The sequence below is a fragment of the Manacus candei genome, unplaced genomic scaffold (genome assembly GCF_025592945.1).
Source record: "Manacus candei isolate 608988 ecotype Guabito, Panama unplaced genomic scaffold, ASM2559294v1 h1tg000050l, whole genome shotgun sequence".
NCBI classification, from domain to species: Eukaryota; Metazoa; Chordata; class Aves; order Passeriformes; family Pipridae; genus Manacus; species Manacus candei.
The window spans coordinates 22,942,041-22,958,721 of record NW_026138098.1 but is presented as its reverse complement, the minus strand read 5'-3'; the positions used below and the strand labels follow the sequence as shown (position 1 = coordinate 22,958,721).

The window sequence follows — 16,681 nt, the reverse complement described above, 5'->3', positions numbered from 1 at the left end:
CTGCTGGGGGAAAGACTAGGTTAAAAAAAAGCTGATGCATCTTCATGGGCTCTTAAGGAGTTGCTCTGTTGAGAACACAGCTGGGACAAGCTCATGTTAAACATACCTGAACAGCCAGCACCACATAATTTCTTATGGACTAGAAAGTAGCCATTTAGTGACAACTTTCAGGCACAATTGAATTAAAAGATATACTTAGGTATTAACTAAAAAGATGCTAATAAGACCATTCAGTCTGTACTTAGATTGTTAAAACCTATATTAGAGAAGAATATTAAAGCAGAGGTACAAAAACTACACAAAGCAGAAGATAAATGACTTTGACCACAGATTAAGAGTGCCAACTGATATTTTATATCATGAGTAGGAGGTCCCAGTTGTATACATTCATAAATCTTGTCTCTTCCTTGAAATGTATAGCTTGCTATTTTACTGTTCTAAAAGGTAACCACAGCTAAAATCAGTAACAGAGATAAATGACAGAAATGTGACGGTGGAAGTTCTGGGGCTTGGACATTAATGTTTTATTAAGGTTTTGAGGTAGCACTCATGACAGAACTAGGCAAACACAGGTGACAAACACAAATAGTGTGAAGAAAAGCAAGCCTTTATGGTTAAAAGGTCTAACGTGTGGGGTTTTTTTACTGAACTAGAACAAAGATTTATTTTTTTTTCTCCAGAAAAAGAAAAGCAACTTGATTTTCTTCTTCTGGACTCTTACATAAAGTTGATGGAGCACTGTCATATTCAAAACTTTTCCGTTTGGCTTTTTGGCAAACAAGGGAAGAAAAAGGTTTTCTTTCTCTCCACAGCACTTATTAGTTTGCTAATGACATTGAACACAAAATTTGAAGGATATGCGATTCATAAAACCTAAAGGACATAGAAATAATAGGTTAGTAAGGGTGGGAGCTAGTAAGATTCATGCTTATCTGCAAACAAATGTGACGTTTTCAGATCTGTCAGCTGCTTTTAGGAACAGAGATACAGATTTCCTGTAAATGCAAGCAGAGATAGACCAACAATTCATGTACATTCAGAGTTGTGCTGATTTGACTAAAGGCTTGACTGCACATGGAATTATTCAAGAATAAAAGCAGCATTCTGACTGAGTAACGTCTCATGCAGATGTGCTTGGTCTAGAATACAAACTAGAATAAGGTAATTATGTTATGTGATAAGCTTCTATATGCAGAATATTTTCATAGGGCTGTGACAATTAGATTCACATCTTGCCTCAGCCTGAAACAATTTTCAACTACAGTAGTATCTTAAAATTGATTTTTTAAAAACCTCTTCAGTTAAAATTCTAGGAATCCCTTCCAGGACTTTTTTTTTTCTGTTGAAACTAATTTGTCTCAGTTTGATTGAGAACAGGTTTTAAATACATGAAATCACTGTAGATTTCCTGTACTTTACTTACAAATTTCATGTAATCCAGAGTCTTACCTGAGCTCAAGCCTCTGAAATCTGGATTTATGTGTGGCTTGAATTTATGTTCTATCATTCTAGGGATATTCTGACTTGACAGTCTTCCAGTGTCAGTTCCACAGTTCCCTAGGGTGAGGATTTCTGGCCCTTTTGCTTACTTATTCCCACACTGCTTCTCTATATAAGACTTCACATCTTCCAGCTGCCTATACATCAGCAGTCTCTGGTCAGATGTCTCTATGAAATGCTGGGAGGATGGAGAATCACACGTGTTCCAGTTGCCTTTTGGTGTGAATAGAGCAGAAGGTGTCATTTCAGGAGGGACCTCCACAATTGTGCTCTGCATGAAAGTTTGAGCAAGAAACAGCACAAGATGTGATAAAATAACCGGTTCGTCTTTAGCTTGAGAGAACTAAAAATCTCAGCATCAAATTCTGCATAATAAAGTGACCAAAGCAATTCTAAAATTTGTTTCCTGTCTCTGTTGAAAGGACTATGAAGGTCCTACCATCTCCTTCCTCACCCCTCAATCAGCATGAAGATTCCAGTGAAAACTCTCTAACAGCACAATGTGAGTTTTAAGACATAAAAGGAATGGTCCAAGGCAGAATTAGGGAATCTAGACTAACTGACCTATACTATGGAGGATTTTCTGGAATGTGATTCAGTCATTGTTTATTGTGTATCACACTATGAAATACCTTAACCTCATGAGGGAAGAAGGCATGCTACTTCCTCAGCACCACTCTTCTTACATCATAACCTAGCCTGCAAAGTTAAAGTGGGCCAAGATGGCTTCAAATCAAGGTAAATGTTTTTAAAAGCCAGCTAGTTATTTCTAATTATTTCTAAAAAAACTAAATAAAAGAAAAAATCAAAACTGTAATTATAGGAGAAATGTGTACATACTTCTTCATACACTTTCACACTATAGCTTTGTCTTACTGCTATAATGATAAATGCAGTTTCACTAGTGCTAGCTTTACGGCATAATCTATGCTGTGTCACAGTAAGTTAAATTAAAGATTAAATTAAGAAGTTCCTTAGTGGCTTGTGCCACTGGTCTTTCCCTTTTCAGAAGGGAAAAATGGAGACTAGTAAAATATAGACATAATTTAAATGTTTCTCCACTGCTAATTGTTAATACTTTAGAATTTTTCACACAGGAAAAAGGTAAGACATCTGAAGATTCTGTGCAGATCAAGCATGGCCTTTCTATAGAGTTCCCTCCTATAACTAATCTGCTAAGCAGACGGCAGCAAAGGAAAATCCTTTTAGTATAGGTGCTGTCCAGCTATAGAACTGGAAAACCTTAGGTCTAGGGATTAGCATTATTTTAGGAATGATGGAGGGAAGCCTGCATCCAAGGCTTTGCTAATCTGAAATAGTAGCAATGTGTCAGCCTTTTAGTCTGATCCCCTTGTGCAATAGTCACATCTGACATTACTTTGGGTTTAGGTGTCTTAAATCTACAATAATTACTAGTCTGTCTGTGAGTTAAACTGGCCTGAAACAGCTTTTGGACAAGTAAATGATCAGAGATGAAATAAAGAAATATTAATTATGTAAAATTATCAACTTTTGGCCTTGCAAGCTGCTTAGTGTAGAAGGAAAGACTTTTTCTGTCTTTCCAATGATAAAAACCCCCCTTGTTCTTTCCTTGCTTTGGTAGAACTTTCTACCTTAGACAGGCCTTAGCATCATTGGCAACACCATTTTTCCTTCAAACATACCTTCTTCTACTGTTCTGCAACTCTGTAGTTAAGCTTTGTGCTCAGTAGACTTGCTTCTGTAAACAGTGGCAAGACACACTATTATTCAGAAAGTCTCATCTTGTTCAGATAAATTAAAAAGTTGGCCTAAGGACACTGCACCTTCATGCTGAATGGTGCTCAGTGCCTTTGCAGTCAAGCAAGACCTGAACAATAATTAAATAATACATTTTAAGTATCATATATACAAGTACTATTGATTATGGACTTAACAAAGTTGGTACAGCCTCAGAGTTACTATTTCAGATATGTTAAAAACATTCTCTGTGAATATATCATGTTATTAGCTGATTCACAAACTTCACTGCCACATCATTCATTTTGGCTTTTAACAGCAAAGTGGTTACTTAAATGCAGAAGTCAAGAAAACCAAATTCTGCATAGCAAAAATATGACTTTATATATGTGTATAAGTATCTACAAAACATTTACTTTTGAATATGTGTTCCATGAATTGAAAACTGGAACAACATTTTTCCATTTAAAATTGTGTTCCAATAAGATTGAGATTTGTTCTTTTTTTTGTTTGTTTTTCTGTTTTGGTTAGTAAAACTGAAGTCAATTAAAAAATAAATATAATAAAAATCCCTTAAATCTGAAAGATTTCCATACTACCTATAAATTCTAATAATAGTTGCATTCTCTTAGGAGGAATAACTGGCAAATTGATTGTATAGTGGCTGCTTAACACTTCGGTTTGCAATATTTCTATGCATCCAAGAGACAGAAATGACTATTCCACTCTATTCCAGGTTGTAGCTAGATTTTGTAGTGAAATATGCCTGTTAAGACCGAGTCTCAACTCAGCTAAGTCATTTTTAGCTCAATACAGAACTGCTCAGGCTAAAATTCTCTTTTCTTGGACTATTCTTGCAAAGAAAAAGAAAATGGGATGTTTATGTTAAAGTTCTGTGGCTATTATGGGAATGAAATTGAGACAGAAATCCTCTGCTCATGAAACAAGTACAGTGTTAACAGTGGATGGGCTTCTTAGTGATTCTCCCCCCCCTAAAGAAAGGATCATAAACAACACTGGAAGTCACCCCTTGACTACAGCAGGGTAAAGACTGGTGTCTGGTTCTGTTTTGGTAAGATAAAAGCTTTTGCACTACTATCAGGAAGCAGCAAGGGCAGATGCTCTGACAGGGAATAGGGAGCCAAGGGCAATGCCACAGCCAGCTGGGCAGGGTCCTGGCTGTCCCAGTGAGGAAGCAGGGCAGGACCAGAGCTGATATCTCTAATATCAGCTGATATTAGACATTCAGACCATTAGAGAAGTTTGTGGTGGTGAGGCAGGTCAAGCTGTCAGTCTATCTGCGGGTCAGATCAGACCTAGTAGGTGTAACTGGGGTCATGATCTCTGAGGATGTCCATGGTGACAAAGTGAGGCCAAGGCCATCAGCCCATGGGTGGAGCTTGGGAGCAATGGGGCCAGGCTGGAGACTGACATTGCCTATGATCTCACTCAGGCACGGACTGAGGAATCTCCAGAGACTGTGGGCAGGGGTTGGGAGAGACCCTCAGTGAAGCTGTTGAGGGCCTCCAGGGTCTATTAAAGCCATGAGGGCCCTGACAACTACAGTGTAGAGTATTGTCTATTGGCCCACCAACTCACGCCATGTGGGCCTTTCAAAACTCATTAGAGATGCCAAGAATTTTACCTTATGATGTTCAAAGAACTTCCTAGAGATAAAACTGTCATCTCAGAGTTGTCATGTTCCCTGAAAAAAGTCTTAAAGTACAATTTCATCACTCCTGTATATTATTTAAATCTAACATACGACTTCTATTCAAACCCAATTATTTTGCCAGTGAAAGAATGGAAAATGCAAATTGCTAACCTGTAGAGATGGATGTATAATTCTGCATATGCCCAGAACTCAGAATTGAAGAAAATCATCCCAGAGGTATCTTCTTAGTAGTTTCACTAAAAAAAAAAAATACAGTCTTAATTTTGTCTGAAACTTTTTATTCATTTCATGCAGAACAACCTTCCTGACTGACATATATGGGCACTTATCTGAAGATAATGCTTAGTCTTACTGCAGAAGTGTGTAAATTTTATGCTATTCATAAAGTCTCAATTTGGACCCATTTTAAGGTTATTCACCAAAGTAAAATAAGAGTATATAAGAGGTTTTCTGCTTAAAGTGAATTTTTAATGCAGTTCATATTGGCTTATTTTGTGTAAATAAACAAGAACTGAGAAATCTAAGGCTAGGTAGAGGTCAGATTTTGTCATTTAGTATCTGTTCCTAAAAGGCCTCTCCTTGCAAATAGTACCTCATACAGAATGCACAAAAATGAAAGTTTTAGTCAATTAAGTTTGTTTAAATGGCATTACAGAGGATAAGCCCAAATTGTTTCAAAAAATGTTATTCTGGTGTTCAGAGACCTTGTACTTAGGCAGTCAGCCAGAATCTATCACCATGGATTCACAACAATCAAGACCTTGACAAGTTTTATGTCTAAAGAAAACCAGTTAGTCAATTAATGGTTAAAGACTTCAAAACATCTTTTTGTTAGTATGACACTGATTCAAAAGATAAAAGACCACGCAAATCTTTTCAATAGTTTTCTGTTCTTTTCTCCAGATCTTCTGAGGAGGAGGAATGACCAAAAAAAAAAAAATCCAGCCACAAATCCTGCTAGAATGCATAATAGTTAACTAGTAGCCAATCGTTTAGAGTAACTCTTCCATTAGCAGTTGGTACATTTCCTCTAAAACAGAAAGAAACTTTCAATAGATTTTACAGTTTCAGGCTTCAGTCTTTAATTGGATGTGGCCATTTAATTTTGAATGAAATAGTTTTTCTTTTATTGCATTCTGATACATGCCAGCTTTGACAGAGAAAGCAAGCAGTATAATGCTCATATGGCACATTAAGAGCCAAACTCTGTTGTGGCTTTGCACTTCAGAGACCCTAAATTCTGTAAAATTTGTTCATTAAAAGGCTTGACTACAGCAGTCTCAGTGTTAGAGGTAATGCAATAATTGAAGGAGGCACAATTGCTTTTTCCAAAACCTATTTTTGAACTCTATGAAGGGAGAAAATAACAAATTGTCTGCCCCTATTTCTTTTCATATTCTTTAGGTAGCTGCACTTATTGCAGGAGCTCCTCAATGAAATTCTGTGCCCTGGTAATACAGAAAATCTGCATCATCACAGAGATTTCATTCATCATGAAATCTAAGATATGTTTTAGGAATCTATATTTCTTCAGAAAACACATGGTTCTGATTCCTAAAGCTACTCAGAACTCACTGCTCTAAGCGCCATTGAGCACACTCTAAATATTATAGTGAGGACATAATGGACATAATGCAAGTACATGCATGTACACTGCCTTGTAGATTTTCTTTCCTTGCAACTTTGACCCTCCTCAGCAGCCATTTGGATGCCTTCTAGAACAGTCAAGGACTTAGGATGTGGCAATTCCTGGGAATCTCTTAAAGCAAATGTCTTCCCAGTACATGTCTCCCCAACTCTGCTGACATGAGCAAGTTCTTTCATGAACATAAATCGTTTGCTGGAGGAAAATTCAGTGCTTTTTTTTAGTGGCCTAAATTTGGGAAATTATCCTTATTAGGATTAGTGTTCAAACAGAAAAATGCTAACACATCACTGGACTCAGTTTCCACTGAAATTCTGCAATCCAGTGAAGTTCTCTTAAGGAGTTCTTGCTTCCAAAATACCAGTTTTCTTGGTACCCAACAGTTCCAGCTATTTTGATGACCTGGAATAAACAATTTAGATATTCAAATGCACTGACTACATCTGCAGACTTGCCTTAGCTTTAAGAATATTCTATGTAGAAATATGGGATAAAAAAAGAAAAGCCAGAGAAATAATATATTCTCTTGTGTGAGTTTCAACATCAGTCTTGAGAATTCTTTGGCCTAAAGCTGCCCAGGATCCTTCTACTGTAGACCAAATTTTTTCCTTTTAATTATTATTTTCAGGTTAGTTTGCTTCCTTTAACAGTGAACAGACCTGCAGATAAAGCAATTCTCCAGTGGTAAAATATTGCACAGGTTTTCCTCTCTTCCAGTCAGAGAATCAACTTCTGTCCCTTAATTGCATCCATTTGAAAAATTTTAAACTCATCTTTTTTTTCTGTCCAATTTCAATAATTGTCATACTTGAAGGCACCTGCAGAGAAGACTGATGAACCATCTTCTAGCAGCCATCAACTTTCTGAACATATAAATTGTTTATTCAGGGCTCAGTCACAAAGACCAAATAGTTTCTTCACTCATACCATGGTGGCAGCTTTATCAGTAAGGTAGACACATATGCATTACACAGTGCCACCATTTTCGGAAAAACAACCTCAAAGCATCAACCAGGATTCATTAGTTCTATTTAAACAGATTCCTCAAACATGACAGAGTCAAAGGAATGGTAGAGAGCAGACTGGGGACAATTTGTATGTGAACTAAGAAATTACATGTCCTTAGTACTTTTGTCATTGTTAATATGAACGGTGGTTACTAAAGTTCATGGAGATGACTTCAGCTGTTCAGGTTAAAGGTGTCTTTTTCCACAAACCTACTATCAGCCTGGCTGATAGCCTCTGCACCTCATAGTGCTAGCAAGGGATTTTCTACTGTGCATAAATTACACTAAATTAACCATCACTGGCAGGTGGGTGGTAAAATTATATATTTTTACTGAAGCCAGCAGTTGGGATTTTCAAGGGCATTCTTCTTTTCGTTTCAACAGGAATATCAGTGAAAGAATGTGCACCCTGAAAAATTCTGCCTTTGTATTTTCTTCTTGGCTGGAAACCAAATTGCTGTCAAAAGGTGCAGCTCATCAAGAGAGGGAGCCTTTGTTTTGTTTAATTTCAAAGTTATAAAACATAAAACTGTGAAACTGTGGTAATAAAATTTCAGCCAACTTAAGCAGGGATGCAATATATTACCAAATGTTTTCTGAAGCAATGAAGATTCAAAGTGTGGCTTCCTCTTTTTGCATTTTCTTTTTGTCACAGCAATTAAATTATTCTTTGTGAAAAATAGACTTAGGCATCCATTTATTTTCAAGGATATGTTTTCATTAACTCAGGTCTAGAGCTATTTAGAAAACAGGAGAAAATATTTATCACTGTTTTCATTTGATTAGTTGAAATGTTGCTGGCAAAATCAACATTTCAACATGTAAAACCTTTTCATTAATTTTATGAATGTCAACAGGAACTGGTTTGGCAAAAAAGGCAGGGATAGAAGATCTATGCCCAGCAGCCACAATGTATTGGAAAATTAAATTGGCTTGGTAAATCTGTCCCCAAACTACCAGACAGAATTAAGTTGCAAGCATTAGAGTTGTCTCCTTTTCAAATCCAAAGTATGAGCTTTCCTGAAAGAATCTCCTTTGCAGAATGCTTTGCGCATCAACCATCAAAAACAAACAAAAAAATGAGAAAAAAGGCCTGGCTTTTCAAAATGTCTCATGTTGGCTGACCAGAAAAGCTAGGTCATGAATCATTTGTAAAAAATTTTGACCACTGTCATTGCTGCAACATATCTGGAAATCTTTGGATATTCTAGGCCTGTATATATGTATACATGTACATGAGTATAGTTCCTCTTGTGGTTCCCACTTCTTCATCTGACAGCTGAAATATTTTGAGGTGAGAGGGGAGTTTTGCCAAGGGGAAAAGGTTCACAAATCTACTGTGAAGTTCACATTCACATTTGACCATATTATAACACAGCAGAATTCACATGTAAACTAACTTGAGATGTTTCCATGGAATCCACTGAGAACCAACTTGGGGGGATTTAGAAAAAAAAAAAAGTAGAAAGAACTAAAAAAATTGCATTCTATTGCAATAAGACACCCAACTTAACTAATTATTTATGTATGCTCTTCATAGTTAGAAGAACTCATTAAAGTTGAGCATATGAACCAAGACTTAATCAACTGTAGTTATCAAATTCAGCTTGTGGCTAGCGGTAAGCCACAAGCTCTGAAGGGTCCCAATTGACTGATAAATGCAATATTTTTTTAATTTGTACAATAAAAATAGCAGTATCATTTAATGAAAAATGTGAAAAAAATATTACAACATAGTCACCCTCACTCCCGAGCTGCGAGTTTGGCCCTGGTCCTCCTCTCACTGAAACTATGAGCATGGTCTCACTGATACATCTGATTTACATGGGGTAAGTGTGCCTTTTTGTACACAAAATTTTAGCACATAGCAATCTCTGATGGCTGATTGCCACCCTCCCTCTCTCCTTCATCCTTTATAACTGGGTTTATAATAAAAACGTTGACACAGCCTTAACTATGGCAACATTAGCATTTGCCATTATAATTAACAGATTCTTCTTTTTTCTTTGTGATTTACATGCATATTTTCTTCCCAGTGCAGTAATCACAGATGGTATAGCTTGTAACATATACTATCCCTAAACAACAAATACATTCTTTTTAGAGTATGTCTCTGATAAATTTTATTTCAATGTAAAAGGTAATAGGCAGAAAATGTAGTTTGCTTACAAGTTTCCTTTATGGTTGTTTGACTGTCACTTTTCTGCAGATTTATGATAATCATTCTTGCAACAAAAACGTTTACTTCACTGTCTAAATAATAAGGTAATTTGTTACAGCTAATTACTCAAGTGCTTCCTTAATCTCAATTAAAAGATTCAGGCTGATTTTCTACATTTCTGCAGCAGTATGTTCCAGAATATCTTGTTAATGTATTCCCAATCACATATTTGTTAAGGAATGCATGGTCCATGCAAAACTGAAATGCTAAAATACATAGCTGCAATCTTAAACAATGATTTATTGTGACATGGGATGTGGGACATTTCCACAGCTTTTGTGATTGCAGTAATGAAGCTGTAAACCAAATAGCATGAAATGAAGCAAGGCCTTACAATTTAATCAGCTCGTAAACAGATCTACTGCATCAAGCAAATGACATTATTATCCATCCGAAGTAAATCATGCTAATCTCAGGAGATAAAATCAACATCATTAATGGTCACATGTCATATTCATCAACACTAAACCATCCCTTTTGACAGATTAATCCTAACTACAGCTCCCACGATGTATGGTAATAGGGCTTGTAGCATACATTTCATTCAGCAGTAAGGCTAACCAGCACTCTTAGTCTGCTATTACAAATAATTTTTTTATTGATTTACATATTTTAAAATGCATTTAAGGTGAGGTACCATTAAAAATCCTGTCACTATCACATATTTCTTCCTCACATTCTCAGCCTGTATTAATAGAAACTAGAAACTAAACATTGTATGCCATATAAATACTTTCTTTAACACACCGTTAGTGGTAATTAAAGATTTCTGCCTATGTTTTTCACTCAGCTACGAAAATATTCCTTCTTTTTAATAGGGTTTAAAGAACTATTGATACTATTATTCTAATATCTCATTTGTAGTGTAGCAGAGCATAGTGCCCCTGGTCATAGATCAGGGCTCAATTGAGCCAGGTAGGATCCTGAAGACTATATTATCCATTATCTCATCATTAATGCAGCATCAAAAAACCTCAAAGATGCATTTATGATATTCACTCTTCACTGCAGCTTATCATGTCCTGCAGACTGGTTGTATATTTCTGCTCTGACTCTCGCTTCTGCGTATTGCCTATTTGTTCCAAACGCAAAATATATTTATTTATCATGGAACTGACCCTGTATGAATGCTTTTGAAAAGTGTCCACTATTCAAAGTGTCACTTTCCCTGAACAGGCACTGAATTATATTGACAGGCACATTATCAAGGGCTGCTGACTGACAGAATGAATGACTGTGGCTACATGCCGCATTGCCAGTCATTGACTGAGTGGGTGCAAAAATTATCTACAACCTTTGGAGATCTAAAGGACTCTGAACTAAGGCTAGAAAAGAAGATATATGCAAGTGATTTACTTGCAGAGCATTTATCAACTTAGTACAAACATCTCAACTATTACCCAAACTACTTCACTAATGCAGTAATTCATTAATGGTTTATTCTCTCTCCTGAAACTATTTTTTAAAACATTCCTTTTATGCAATTATTAATGTTATGTTATTTAATATGTGTTTATGTTTCACCAGGGAAATGGTTGGGGTAATAATTTTAAAAGCAACCACTGCCTCCTGCATTTGTTTTTAAGCCAGTGTTGGTTAAGATGCATCTTAGTAAGATTATACAGGCAAGACAAAAACAATACTAAAGATGGCCTGTGGCTGACACACAGTAATCAGTAAGTCTCGTTAAGAGAGAAAGCAGAATGCTTCCTGGCCTGTGCTGGAGCTTTAGGAAAACACTAAACTAACCACAAAAGGATTTAATTTACTTGCCAAAATAATTTATTAGCCAGACTTATTTTTGATTGACATAATGGCAGTTTGAAGAAGTAGACCACAAAATTCTACTTTTTGTAAAATCACATCTATTGACTAGGGAAAAAAGAAGGGTAATAAAATTTTTCAATAAGTGCATTAATTTCAAAACCTCTAAGTACTAGTGTCAAATTTACTGGAATCCACTGACCTTTAAGGAGCTTTTAAAGATTTTATGACTTAGATTGTCACATTACTTACCAAGAATACTTAAGAAACTGTTTTTCCTATCTAAGGTTTTTAATGTTGAGGTTGTGAAGACTTTCTCTTTTCTGTCACTGTCCTTTTTACTCTCAGTACTCCCATACTTCAAGCTCAACATAACAAGTTACTTAATCTTTGACAGGCTGCAGACATCTGTGGTGCTCATCAGTGATGGTGGTTAGAGGACTAAAAGAATCACTGATGAGGAAGAACAAAAGACTCCACCTTCCTCATAGGATTTTTGTGCTACTGCATAACATCTTGGTGAGAGCACAGTGTTGTTGAGCTACTACCCCTCCAAAACTATGTCCTAGTACCTCCTAGACACGTCTACTCCTACAAAGGTTTACTAGGTAAAGCCAAGAAGAAAGCAAACTGTCTTTTAAGGGGTATGGTTTAGGTGAACAAAAGAAACAAACCAGCTTCTCAAGTAATACAAACAAAACTGGCAACAGAACTTCCTGGTAGTGTAAGTGGTATATAAAGTAAAGTTTTGCCAGCACAGCTATGATGCAATAAATGAAGAATAAAAATAGTCCCTGATATAGCTATCAGACAAAAATTTTCCTGTGTAGACCAAGTCCTAGGAGGAAACATCATCACTTGAACAAAAATAATTAGTGTCTAAAAAGAAAAAGGGTGGATTGCTTCACTTTTATCTGCAAGAAACGGAGGAACAAGACCATACAGTGGGCAAAAGACAGCAGGAATGTCTGCAGTAGTTCATATATGTGCATGTTAAGAGTATGGATTAGGACAACCATTAAAAGGATAAGGACAGTCTCACGGGGCTAATAGATAGCTAAGAGTAAAATCTATTGTTTTTATTCCTAATATTTTGTCCTCCCAGTTTAGTAACTGTATGAAAAAACCTTCTTTGAGAATTTTGTATAATATTTAGCAGTGGGACTCACATAGTACCATGTGTAGTACTACAATACCGTATCATCTTAAGTTTTTTTAACAGACTTCATTAAAAATGCCATTAGCTAATGATACAATTGGAGAGAACTTTTTCATCCATTTGTTTCATCTCTGAAACACAGATGTAATAGCAAGATGTGCTTGGTTTTTAATAAGTCCTGATAATATTCTATCAGTTTAAAGGGCTACACATCGAACTTACACAGACAACTGGTTTAGTCTAAAAATGATTAAACACATCAGGATATAAAGATCATTTCATTCCTTGAAAAGAAATCATGACTTAAATTCTTGTGCTTTGGTTGCATGCCCAAGATTCCTATAATCAGTCATCCAAAATAAACTACACTATTTAGGAATTGACTAGAAAGCAAACAAGCTAAAGACCTGTTTTAAAAACCCATTAAAAAAGGTTAGGAACAGAAAACATCTTCATTTTTATGTATATGTTGTTTCCTGGTTTAAGTTCAGTGCAAGTTAAGTCAATCCACTTAAGCAACAACAAAGTTTTCATGCTAGTAACATTGCCAGTTACAAGCTAATACTGTTACCTGAAGATATGCACAACTTATTACCAGGGAAATAGTTGAGAATAAAAGCCAGAATCTAGAACACTTTTAATAGTCAATGTAAAGGATGCAGGTTGAAGCATTAGTTAGAATATATGAAGAATTTATATTATTATAAAAACAATCACTAAGAAGCCCTGGGAGTAACATAAGCTAGATATGCAGAGCTCAATCTATAATGCCATTAATACATTGAAACACACACCCTCCCCCCAGTGGAATATGCCTCAAATATGTAATTAGTGGCATGGCAGCATTAGTTCAACAAAGATATCAAGGCAAGAGAGACCTTATGAACATCATAGCAAAAAACTCCTGACAGCTGATTTTCCTTTTGGCCATTTGGTATGTAAAGTATAGTAAATTTATGCACCTATGCAATGAAAAATTGGTTCTTTCTTTATGATCCACATAATTTCTTCAAATCACCTTTTCATAAGTAATCTACATTGCCACTGTTGGGTCACATAGATGAAAACCCTAACTTTGTAGCTGACACCTTAATTTTCGTCCGAACTGACAGTAGAGCTTCTAATTTAGAGAGACAGAAGTATGTTATGCATAGTAACAAGAGGAGCAGTACTAGATCAGAACTTAAATCTAAGGAACTGAGAAAACATTTGTTTTATACTCACTGTATATAAACACACAAAATACATGTAGCTCATGAGCGACTGAAAGTAGCCTCTCTCATTTTCCCATTTGCAAGCTTAACAGTGATATAAGCATGGACTTCAACATACAGTCTTTCAGGTTTAATCTTCTCACACTGAGAGAAATCCAGACTGAAGAGTAAAGAAAATACATCCTTTGTTAAACCTGTATTATAAAAACATAAAACAATAAAAAAGTTTATTGCACTCTTGACTTTAAAGTCTCCTTTCAAAGTTTTCTTTCTCCTACAATATAGTCAGAGATAAATCATGCAAGCACAGGGATTCTTTCAGTTAATTTAAGGCTCAGTAAAGATAACACAGCATAGAAAAAAACTCAGGTTTTTGTAGTGTTAGCCAACTTTTGCAATAAGGTGAATTACTTTTGATTTTTTATTTTAGAAAAGGCCTACCTATGCTCCTTGGTGTTTTCCTTTTTTTTTTTCCCTTCATTCTGAATACCAGAGGAAAAAAAAATCAGTTTATTATTGAATCTTCATACACAAAGAAGATTATGAAAGCACATGCATGGTGACCCATTTCTGAGCTGTTGACAGGGGAGCTGGAAAACTCTGGAAACACTTTTTTAGTACCGCTTGGATTATAAAAGGGTCTTGAATACACAAACTGATTGGCTTCAATGGATTAGCAATAGCTATCTTAAAAACACTTTTGAGCTTATATGGACATTCCCTAGCTCTTCATTTTAACATGAAATTCTACTCTGAAAAACAACCATCAAAGCAATGCCTTTGTCATCAAACAAGTTTTATTTATGTGCGTGATGCATGCTCCTCTTAGCAGCTCAGTTAACTTTTGGTTTTATATAATACTCAGAGGGAACTTGAGCATTCGGGCTCTGCATTCTTAACTGAATCCCAGTGGGAAGATCAGATAGCATCTGGCCTTTATGAATCAACATAGGGTTGCTGCTGGGAAGGAAAGGGTAGTGCTTTGTTCCCGTTTGCTTTTGAACAATCATAGCATACCTAGTGACCAGAATCAGTTCCTCCTGTCCTCCCCTGCAGCAGGTAATGCACTTTTCAGTCTTTGACCCAGTCTAGTGAACTAGGCAAACACAAAAGCCTTGGTTCACTAAGAGACATCTCAACTCTTGGGAGTCCCTGGGAAACAGTGTCCAAGCCACCAGTGTTAATTCATCATGAAGTTCCTGGAGCAGTACATCTCCTCCATACCCCTTCCCATGCCCTGCCATAGAGATGTTCCACTTCTGTGGGACCATCTAGCCTATGACCCAATCACAACAAGCTCAGTCTGACTTGCAGATGTTAGGGCATTCAGCTTTGGTTGGGATATAAGTCCTTCTCTTGTAAATGGAAAATATTTTGACTAAAAGCTGTCAAATTACAGCAACTAGTGAAGTCCACAAGGCTTTTTTCAATGTCATTTTGTAGAGGGAAAGAAAAAAGCCTTTAAGGAGAGCATACAACTCATGGGATTGGGTTTCCAGAGGGCTTTTTGGAATCCTTTTAGACCAAGAGTTTTCTAACATGGTCAGAGCAAGGGTTGTGTGAAACTCAGTAATTTTGACTGTCATGCTATTTTTCAGTTCCAGCTTTCATCACTTTGTGCCTTTTGGGTCTAGCTTTGCCTCCACTTAAGTGGTTGTCAATGTAGAATAAATCACATGAAGACTACTTAGGGCCATGCTCTTCGCCCAGCCCACATAATAGAGGAAGGAACTAAATCCTCAGAAATAAAGGGATATACTCTCCTACTCAGTATGGCTATTGAAATGCTGGAGAACTAACTGTTACACTGAAGATGAGAAATAATTGTTTTCTCTAACATGTACTCGATTCAAATTTGAGAGGAATCACAGCCCTCTGCTGCTTTTTTAGAAAATCAGGAAAAAATCTGCCGTGTCTTTTGAGCACAATGCATGAATAGAAGAGAGCAATAAAGAATGTATTGCACAATGCATGAGTAGCTGCAGTACAAATTAATATATTGTGATGGGTTTAGGAGGCAGAGGGGTGTCCAGAGCTGGACCTGGAACAGTCAAGCTAGTGATTCTTGGCTTTCAGTAGTGAGGCCAATGATTCTTGAATTCCAGCCTTTGCAACCATGCCTTGCCATTCATTCTTTTTCAGATGCAAAATATTGCAGACATTCTTTCTCTAAGGGAAATATGCTAAAGGAAACTGGGACTAGCTAACAAACTGGAAACTTAAGCACTCCTTTACATTTTAGGACAGGAGATAAATTGATTGGGGTCTTGTACATTTTTAAAGAAAAAAAAATGGCCTGAATCTGACTTACTCTTGCATAGGAAGCTCATGTAAGTGTGAAGACTCTAGAGAGAAGCTGGCTTCATAGTAGGAAAAGCTTTTTTTGTTACTATTAGCAGCCTGAGGTGCGCTGATCATTTTATTCCTGGTATTTTGCCATCTCTTAACAAGCATTGCCACAAAATGACTCATGAGAAGGGGTTTTTGAATGGAGTTCAGTCATTTTGGCACAGATTTCAACTCTGATCATAGGGAAACCATTTACTTTTCCAATTACGTGGTCAAGGCACAACTGTAAGTACTGTAGAGTTTTCTCTTCCCATGTTAACCTATCAGGACCAGCCAACTAATAAACAGAAGAAAGTGAGTGTTTGGTGAACTTTATAGTCAGAAACTGTACACAAAAGTCTTCAGGCCATCAATTTCTCTTCATTATTTGTGTGCTGCTCTTGAAGACTCTTCTTGGAATCAGTTTTCAGAAATGTATTTCAACAGCA

The 16,681-nt window shown here is 36.4% G+C and overlaps 1 long non-coding RNA gene across 1 annotated transcript in view; it reads right to left on the bottom strand.

Moving 5' to 3' along the window:
• Positions 1-5,049: 5,049 nt before the first annotated feature.
• LOC127477127 (uncharacterized) overlaps positions 5,050-16,681 on the bottom strand; it is a 53,283-nt gene continuing 41,651 nt past the window's right edge. The window contains exons 2-3 of the long non-coding RNA XR_007906860.1: positions 13,915-14,098; positions 5,050-5,130 (exon numbers count right to left, since the gene is read on the bottom strand). This is a non-coding gene — a long non-coding RNA (uncharacterized LOC127477127). The remainder of the gene's footprint in view (positions 5,131-13,914; positions 14,099-16,681) is intronic.